The sequence below is a fragment of the Hemiscyllium ocellatum genome, unplaced genomic scaffold (genome assembly GCF_020745735.1).
Source record: "Hemiscyllium ocellatum isolate sHemOce1 unplaced genomic scaffold, sHemOce1.pat.X.cur. scaffold_529_pat_ctg1, whole genome shotgun sequence".
NCBI lineage: Eukaryota > Metazoa > Chordata > Chondrichthyes > Orectolobiformes > Hemiscylliidae > Hemiscyllium > Hemiscyllium ocellatum.
Genome location: NW_026869100.1, coordinates 316,317 through 324,981, shown reverse-complemented (window position 1 = coordinate 324,981; position 8,665 = coordinate 316,317). Strand labels below are relative to the sequence as shown.

Below are 8,665 nucleotides of genomic sequence, written 5' to 3'. Positions count from 1 at the left end.
GCAGCCGTTATGCTGCCGGGAAGGTTGTCCCAGCCTATTCCACTTCACTCTACAGTCCAAACATTGACGACATCCTTGTCTATATTTTGTCACCAATTTCACATCCCTCTTTTTTTTTTAACTTTTTCAAGATGTCAATTACCCTGGATAACAACGAGCTATTGGAAAAAGAAAGGTGAAACGTAGAATGGCTTCAACTTTCAGTGCTGGAAGGCACAGAGCCGCAGCACAGCCGGCTGAGGCTTGTTTCTGTAGTGTAGTGGTCATCACGTTCGCCTCACACGCGAAAGGTCCGCAGTTCGAAACTGGGCAAAAACTGCTTTGTTCTTCAATTGCAGCCTTTTACACGGACAAGAACGGAGCTTTCTTGCTTGCTTTCCCATCTGCAAACCAGCCTTCGAAAATGCTCGAACAAATCTGCTCTCTTTGTGAAATGTGATGCAATTCCATTTAATTAGTGAGCAAAGCATTGTAAAGGTTTTTCAGGGTGTTTCAGGGGCATTAACTGTGGAAACGTGCTGAGTATTGTCGAGACTCTCTGCTATCATGATGTTGCTCGCCTCCCCAGCAGAAAGCAAGCAGCTCAGCTATTAGTTTACGTTCCAGGCAAGTTGAGTTTTTACTGGAACCGAATGGAGACTGTTATGTCATCGCTGTTGTGAAACAAAGTCCTGCGGTGAGTCGATTCATCATTATTTGTCTTTCTGGCGAATGGGAAAATCTTTCCAATGCATATGTTATTGAATTTCTCCCATTTCCTACACTTCCGTCCTGGAGACACCGGAAGGGAAAGGTAATCTAATCGAGACTGTGATTGGTGAAATTCACTTTTTTATGGCACATACTTATTATATTCTTTCTTTCTCTCTTTTCAGCATTGTCTGGGAAGTGGTGGTGCACTAAGGCTGCAGTATGTTTGAAAGAGTAGTTTGGAATTGCCCTGTTGTTAGTTGTGAGATTACTTTATGCCTCATGCCCTCGGACTATCTCACATTTAGCGTTCATGCTTCGCTGTGTCTGAACAAGCATTAGGTATGCCTGTTTTGTTTGTGTTCCGTGTTAAATGCTTTCTGTTTGCGATTCGCTCAATACATTACGAGTTAACACGGGTTCTGAGGTAACTTGCAGCAGCAAAAATCCTCAACTGAGGATCTGGGAAAGTATCACGAAGCATGGTCAGTCGGAGCAAAAGTAAGGAAGTCGTTCGTTTCTGCAGTGTTTCACAATACTACCTTTCCCGTGAGCAGTCGAACAGACTAAATGATTGTGCCACAGACTGCGACAGCAAGCTCCGCTGAAAAGTAATCCTTTAAAACCGGTGTAAGCAACACAAGGTTATTGGGGTACACCGCGTGGAAACAGATACTTTGGTGTATCTCATCCATGCTCACCACATCACCAAAATGAAACAAGTCCCGTTCCACAGCATTTGGCCTCAATCCCTCTAAACCCATACTATCCAGAAACTCATCCGATTACCATTGTAATTTTCTGAGTGCAATAGCCTCCTCCACTCCCTCTGGTAGCTCATTCCATACACGCATAACCTTGTGTGTGGGAAATGTGCCTCGGGGTCCTTTGTCAATTTCAGACCACTCACCTTAAACCTATGCTCTCGAGTTTCCAACTCACCCTAGCTTGGGTAAAACACGTAATTACTCAGTTTACAACCCTTCCATAAAATCATGTCGCAGCCGTTATGCTGCCAGGAAAGTTGCCCCAGCCTATTCCACCTCACTCTACAGTCCGAACATTGACGACATCCTTGTCTATATTTTGTCACTAATTTCACGTCTTTTTTTAAACTTTTTCAAGATGTCAATTACCCTGGATAACAACGAGCTATTGGAAAAAGAAAGGTGAAACGTAGAATGGCTTCAACTTTGAGTGCTGGATGCCACAGAGCCGCAGCGCGCCCGGCTGAGGCTTGTTTCTGTAGTGTAGTGGTCCTCACGTTCGCCTCACTCGCGAAAGGCCCCCAGTTCGAAACTGGACAGAAACTGCTTTGTTCTTCATTTGTAGCCTTTTACACGAACAAGAACGGAGCTTTCTTGCTTGCTTTCCCATCTGCAAACCTGCCTTCGAAAATGCTCGAACAAATCTGCTCTCTTTGTGATTCAATTCCATGAAATTAGTTTGCAAAGCATTGTAATGTTTTTATCCAAGCTGGGTCTGATCATATGACATTCTGCTTCAGAGTGTAGTTACCGCGTTCTGAATCCTCCAGCAAAAGCAGTACCGCGTTTGCATTCCTTGTGCAGGCGGGCCGGTTCAAAGACAGGGAAGAAGCAGACGTGCTGGTGTCACAGTACACCACGGATTCCTGAACTAGTCTGTCTGTCAAATGTATCCCAAAGTCGTATCTGAAAGACCTCATTTGGAAGCTGCCTGTCGTTATTCAACGTGCGAGAATTGGCAGCAGAGGTGCTGAATCATGTTTTGGATCAGTTCGCACGTTAGTGACTCATTCTATCAGCAACAGCAATGAAAGAAATTGCACTCTCAGGGCAACCTCTGGACTTGTGATTTCATAGCGTCGCTAGTATTAAGGTGAGCCCGAGATCTAAGCCATGTTGGAACTGAAACGGAGGAATTGACAGAGAGGCTACAGAATGACATCGCAACCTTTTGGTTTTCTTTAAATCACTGACGAGCAGGAAAATGTAAACGGCCAGGGCGAGTGGGAAAGTGAGGCAGTTGCAGCTCTGGTGAAACTCTTTCTTTGTGAGTCACTCAGCAACAAGAGGCGTGAAGGTGACTCATGCGTGAGAGCTCTTCACATCGAGAACAAAAAGCACTCAAGGGCAGTTAGCACCTCTCCCGGAGTGAGGGTGGGATAAGATACTTACCTTGTGACTTCAGTTACTATGTTCACAAACTGCCTTTTAAATTGAGGTGAACAGAAGCTGCATTTCTAATAAGCAACATGGAATTTAGCAAGATTTATTGAGTCGCTTCTCGTTTCCAAGTCAGTCGGTATCCATGTGGCTCATGTCCAGATGTGAACATCTCTGCAGCAAATTGCACGGTTAATGTAAAAGGCAAGGAAAGTGGCATCTCGAACTGGCCCCGTGGTCAGAGCATCCTCACAATGTGATCTGTCGTTCTCGGATTGTAATGCTACCTCCGGTTTTATGGTGGAGAACATTCTTTGGGCCTCGTATTCTGCAAAACAGGCAGTGACTGAAACTATGCTGCAAGGTATGATGTGGAACACGGCCTGCTCAGCTTTGTGCATTTTCCCTGTAGTCCGGTGTGTTTCGTGTTCCGTGTAAACGTGAAAATTGTCCTCTTTCGAGCAATGGGTGAAATCATTCAGCAAAGCAAGAATCGAAATTGAAGTAATGTCAAGCAGCTCATGGTGGTTTGACCAAATCATAACCGAACATATATTCTCACGCAGTCACAGATACATTTGTCTCTGAAAAGAGTCTGAGAAGATAGACTCAGCTTACTATCGATTTTTGTCCGGATTGATGGGATTCCGTTATCTGCTGCGAAATTGACATTGTAGCCGGGCACATCCCAGCAGCTGTGCGAGTCGGAGACGGACCATGGAGGATCCTCAACTGAGGATCTGGGAAAACTTCACGAAGTATGGTCAGTCGGAGCAAAAGTAAGGAAGTCGTTTGTTTCTGCAGTGTTTTCAAGTTGTGAATTACCCTGGATAACAACGAGCTGTTGGAAAAAGAAAGGTGAAACGGAGAATGTCTACACCTTCCAGTGCTGGGGGCCAAAGAGCCGCAGCGCGGCGGGCTGAGGCTTGTTTCTGTAGTGCAGTGGTCATCACGTTCGCCTCACGCGCGCAAAAGTCCCCAGTTCGAAACTGGGCAGAGACTGCTTTGTTCTTCAATTGCAACCTTTTACAAGCCGAGCGGTCTAAGGTACTGGATCCAGGTTCCAGTCCTGAAAGGGGCGTGGGTTCGAATCCCACCACTGCTGTTTCAGCTGATCGACTCCATCGCCGCAGCACTGTTAAAATGCTACTTCGATCCCCGTTGCATGGATGCCCCCGGGAATTTAACTGTGGTGTGGAAACGTACTGACTATTGCAACGTTTCTCTGCTGTCGTGATGGTAATCGCTTCGACTCTCGCCTAACATTGCAGGCAAGTTGAGTTTTTTACTGGAACCGAATGGAGACTGTTATTTCATCGCAGTTGTGAAACAGTGTCCTGCGGTGAGTCAATTCATCATTATTTGGTTTTCTGGCGAATGGGAAAATCGTTCCAATGAATATGTTATTGAATTTCTTCCATTTCCATCGTTTCCGTCCTGGAGACATCAGAAGGGAAAGGTAATCTCATCAAGACTGTGATTGTTGAAATTCACTTTTTTATGGCCCATACTTATGATATTCGTTCTTTCTCTCTTTTCAGCATTGTCTGGGAAGTGGTGGTGCACTAAGGCTGCAGTATGTCTGAAAGAGTAGTTTGGAGTTGATAGTTGTGAGATTACTTTATGCCTGTTGACCACGGACTCTCTCACATTTAGCGTTCATGCTTCGCTGTGTCTGAATAAGCATTAGGTATGCCAACTTTGATTGTGTTCCGTGTTAAATGCTTTCTGTTTGCTATTCGCTCAATACGTTACGAGTTAACACGGGTTCTGAGGTAAGTTCCAGCAGCAAAAATCCTCAACTAAGGATCTGGGAAAATTTCACGAAGTATGGTCAGTCGGAGCAAAAGTAAGGAAGTCGTTCGTTTCTGCAGTGTTTCACAATACTACCTTTCCCGTAAGGAGTCGAACAGACTAAATGATTGTGCCACAGACTGCGACGGCCAGCTCTGCTAAATAGTAATCCTTTAAAACCGGTGTAAGCAACACAAGGTTATTGGGGTACACCGCGTGGAAACAGATACTTCGGTGTATCTCATCCATGCTCACCACATAACCGAAATTAAACAAGTCCCGTTCCACAGCATTTGGCCTCAATCCCTTTAAACCCATCCTATCCTGAAACTCATCCGATTACTATTGCAATTTTCTGAGTGCAAGAGCCTCCTCCACTCCCTCTGGTAGCTCATTCCTTACACGCACAATCTTGTGTGTGGGAAATGTGCCTCGGGGTCCTTTGTCAATTTCAGACCACTCACCTTATCCCTATGCTCTCGAGTTTCCAACTCACCCTAGCTTGGGTAAAACACGTAAATACTCAGTTTACAACCCTTCCATAAAATCATGTCGCAGCCGTTATGCTGCCGGGAAAGTTGTCCTAGTATTCCACTTCACTCTGCAGTCCAAACATTGACGACATCCTTGTCTATATTTTGTCATCAATTTCACGTCTTTTTTTTAACTTTTTCAAGATGTCAATTACCCTGGATAACAACGAGCTATTGGAAAAAGAAAGGTGAAACGTAGAATGGCTTCAACTTTGAGTGCTGGATGCCACAGAGCCGCAGCGCGCCCGGCTGAGGCTTGTTTCTCTAGTGTAGTGGTCCTCACGTTCGCCTCACACGCGAAAGGTCCCCTATTCGAAACTGGGCCGAAACTGCTTTGTTCTTCAACTGCAGCCTTTTACATGGACAAGAACGGAGCTTTCTTGCTTGCTTTCCCATCTGCAAACCTGCCTTCGAAAATGCTCGAACAAATCTGCTGCCTTTGTGAAATGTGATGCAATTCCATTTAATTAGTGAGCAAAGCATTGTAAAGGTTTTCTCCAACCTGGTTCTGATCATAAGTCATTCTGTTTGAGAGTGTAGTTACCGCGTTCTGATCCCTTCCACGAAAAACTGTCCCGCATTTGCATTCCTTGCGCAGGCGGGCCGGTTCAAAGACAGGGAAGAGGCTGATGCGCTGGTGTCACAGTACACCACGGATTCCTGAACTAGTCTGTCTGTCAAATGTACCCCAAAGTCGTCTCTGCAAGGCCTCATTTGGAAGCTCTCTGTCGTTATTCAACGTGCGAGAATTGGCAGCAGAGGTGCTGAATTATGGTTTGGATCAGTTCGCACGTTAGTGACTCATTCAATCAGCAACAGCAATGAATGAAATTACACTCTCAGAGGAACCTCTGGACTTGTGATTTCATAGCGTCGCTCGTATTAAGTTGAGCCCCGAGATCTAAGCCATGTTGGAACTGAAACGGAGGAATTGACAGAGAGGCTACGGAATAACATCGCAACCTTTTGGTTTTCTTTAAATCACTGACGAGCAGGAAAATGTAAACGGGAGGGCGAGTGGGAAAGTGAGGCAGTTGCAGCTCTGGTGAAATTCCTTCTTTGTGAGTCACTCAGCAACAAGAGGCGTAAAGGTGACTCAGGCGTGAGAGCTCTTCACATCGAGAACAAAAAGCACTCAAGGGCAGTTAGCACCTCTCCCGGAGTTGGGGTGGGGTGAGATAATTACCTTTTGACTTCAGTTACTATGTTCACAAACTGCCTTTTAAATTGAGGTGAACAGAAACTGCATTTCTAATAAGCACCATGGAATTTAGCAAAATTTATTGAGTCGCTTCTCGTCGATTCCCACACAGGTTTCCAAGTCAGTCGGTATCGATGTGGCTCATGTCCAGGTGTGAATATCCCTGCAGCCAATTGCACGGTTAAGGTAAAAGGCAAGGAAAGTGGCATTTCGAACAGACACAGTGACTGAAACTATGCTGCACGGTATGATGTGAACACGGCCTGCTCAGCTTTGTGCATTTTCCCTGTAGTCCGGTGTGTTTGGTGTTCCGTGTAAACGTGAAAGTTGTCCTGTTTCGAGCAATGGGTGAAATCATTTAACAAAGCAAGAATCGAAATTGCAGTAATGACAAGCAGCTCATGGTTATTTGACCAAATCATAACCGAACATATATTCTCACGCAGTCACCGAAACATTTGTAGCTGAAAAGAGTCTGAGTAGGTAGACTCAGCTTACCATTGCTTTTTGTCTGCATTGAGGGGCTCCTTCTTTGTGATTCACTCAGCAACCAGAGACATGAAGGTGACTCAGGCAGAGCGCTCTTCACATCGAGAACAAAGAGCACTCAGGTACAGTTAGCACCTCTTTAACATCTTCTGGTGTGGGGTGTGGTAATCAGCTTTTGACTTCTGTTAATATCCTCAAAAACTGAAAGTTGTCCTGTTTCGAGCAGAGGACGAAATCATTTACCAAAGCAACAATCCAAATACCAGCAATGTCATGCAGCTCATGGTTACTTTGCCCAATCATAACCGAATATACATTCTCTCATACAGACATTACATTTGTGGCTTTAGCAAATCTCATAAGCTTGATTCCAGCTATCAAATGATTTTTGGCTGGATTGAAAGTTTGTTGCGAGATTGATATTGTAGTTGGGCATATCCCTGCAGCTGTGCCAGCAGGATAGGGATCACAGAACTGTTTCCCGGTGACTTTGCTTCTAATGTTTCACAGGAGTACCATGGAAGGTGTAAGACAATATACTGCAGCTGTGGCTGGTTTCGTGGCCAAGTGACCGAAGAAACCGCTTTCTCACTACAAACTCTTAGGTGGCTCGAGTTCAGATCCAACCGCTGCCCTTTGTGGGTGTGCTGTCTGTTTTACTGTAGCCTGTTAAATGCTGCTGTGTTTAAATTCCAACATAACCATGTGGTTTTGCTTTTGGAAATGTACGTCTGATTTGGGAGAGTGCACACTCTCCATCCTGTCAATGTCCATGCTGTTATGATCACGTTTGCGTCCCACATGAAATGTCCCGGTCTCAAGCGGTTCTACTGCTGCATCATGTTCCGGCCAAGTTGTGTTATTCACTGTTTTCACTGAAACAGAACGGAGATTGGTATTGCATCGCTGTTGTGAAACAAAATCCTGCAGTGACTTTACTTCCCATTATTTGGTGTTCTGGCGAATGGGAAAATAATTCCACTATATTGTGATGTCATATGGTCTTAAACTTCTTTTATTTCCTTCCCTTCTGCCCTGGAGATGGAGGAAGCAGGCACTGCCGCATTGTTGATCGGATGGGCAAATTAATCTAAACGAGATTGTGTTTGGGAATCTCTTAACTTTTCATGGTCCATTCATGTTCAGTTCTTTCTTTTCCCTCATTTCGGAGCGTTTCGGGAGGTGGCGGTGCACCAAGTTTCCAATACATTTTGGGAATGCAGTTTGGAATTCCTCTGAAGGATCTGGGAGCTGTTTATGGCTGATTGCCCTCGGACAGTCCCCAGAACAGCATTCATGCTTCAATGTCTCTTAAAATGCATTTTAAACAAACTCCTATTTCCCAGCATTTGTCCCCTATCCCACGATACCCTTCCTATCCAGAAGCTCATCCGGTTGCCTTTGAAATCTTCTGAGTGTACGAGCCTCCTCCACTTCCTCTGGTAGCTGATTCCATACACGCACAACCATCTGTGTGGGAAAGGTGCCTCAAGTCCCTTTTATATTTTACCCGTCCCACCTTAAACCTATGCTCTCCATTTTTTAACTCGCCCCATATTGCAGAGATCAATAACTCAAATTTTTCTGTTGACAAACCTTCCTTCAGGCCATGCCCGACGATGAAGGGTAAGACGTCCCAGCATGTTCAGGCTCGCCCGACATTCGAAACTGTGCACCCCTGACACCATCTTTGTCTATATTTTGTGAGCAATTTCCCGTGATTTTCTTATTTTTTTTAATGATGCCAGTTACGCTGGAGAATAACCAGCTCCTGGAAACAGAAAGATGAAGCGTTGAACGGCTGTAAAGTT

At 45.0% G+C, this 8,665-nt stretch overlaps 1 non-coding gene across 1 annotated transcript; it reads left to right on the top strand.

The window, feature by feature from the left end:
• Positions 1-245: 245 nt before the first annotated feature.
• Positions 246-318, top strand: trnav-cac (transfer RNA valine (anticodon CAC)). The gene has a single exon. It is a non-coding gene; the product is annotated as a tRNA-Val (tRNA).
• Positions 319-8,665: the final 8,347 nt, after the last annotated feature.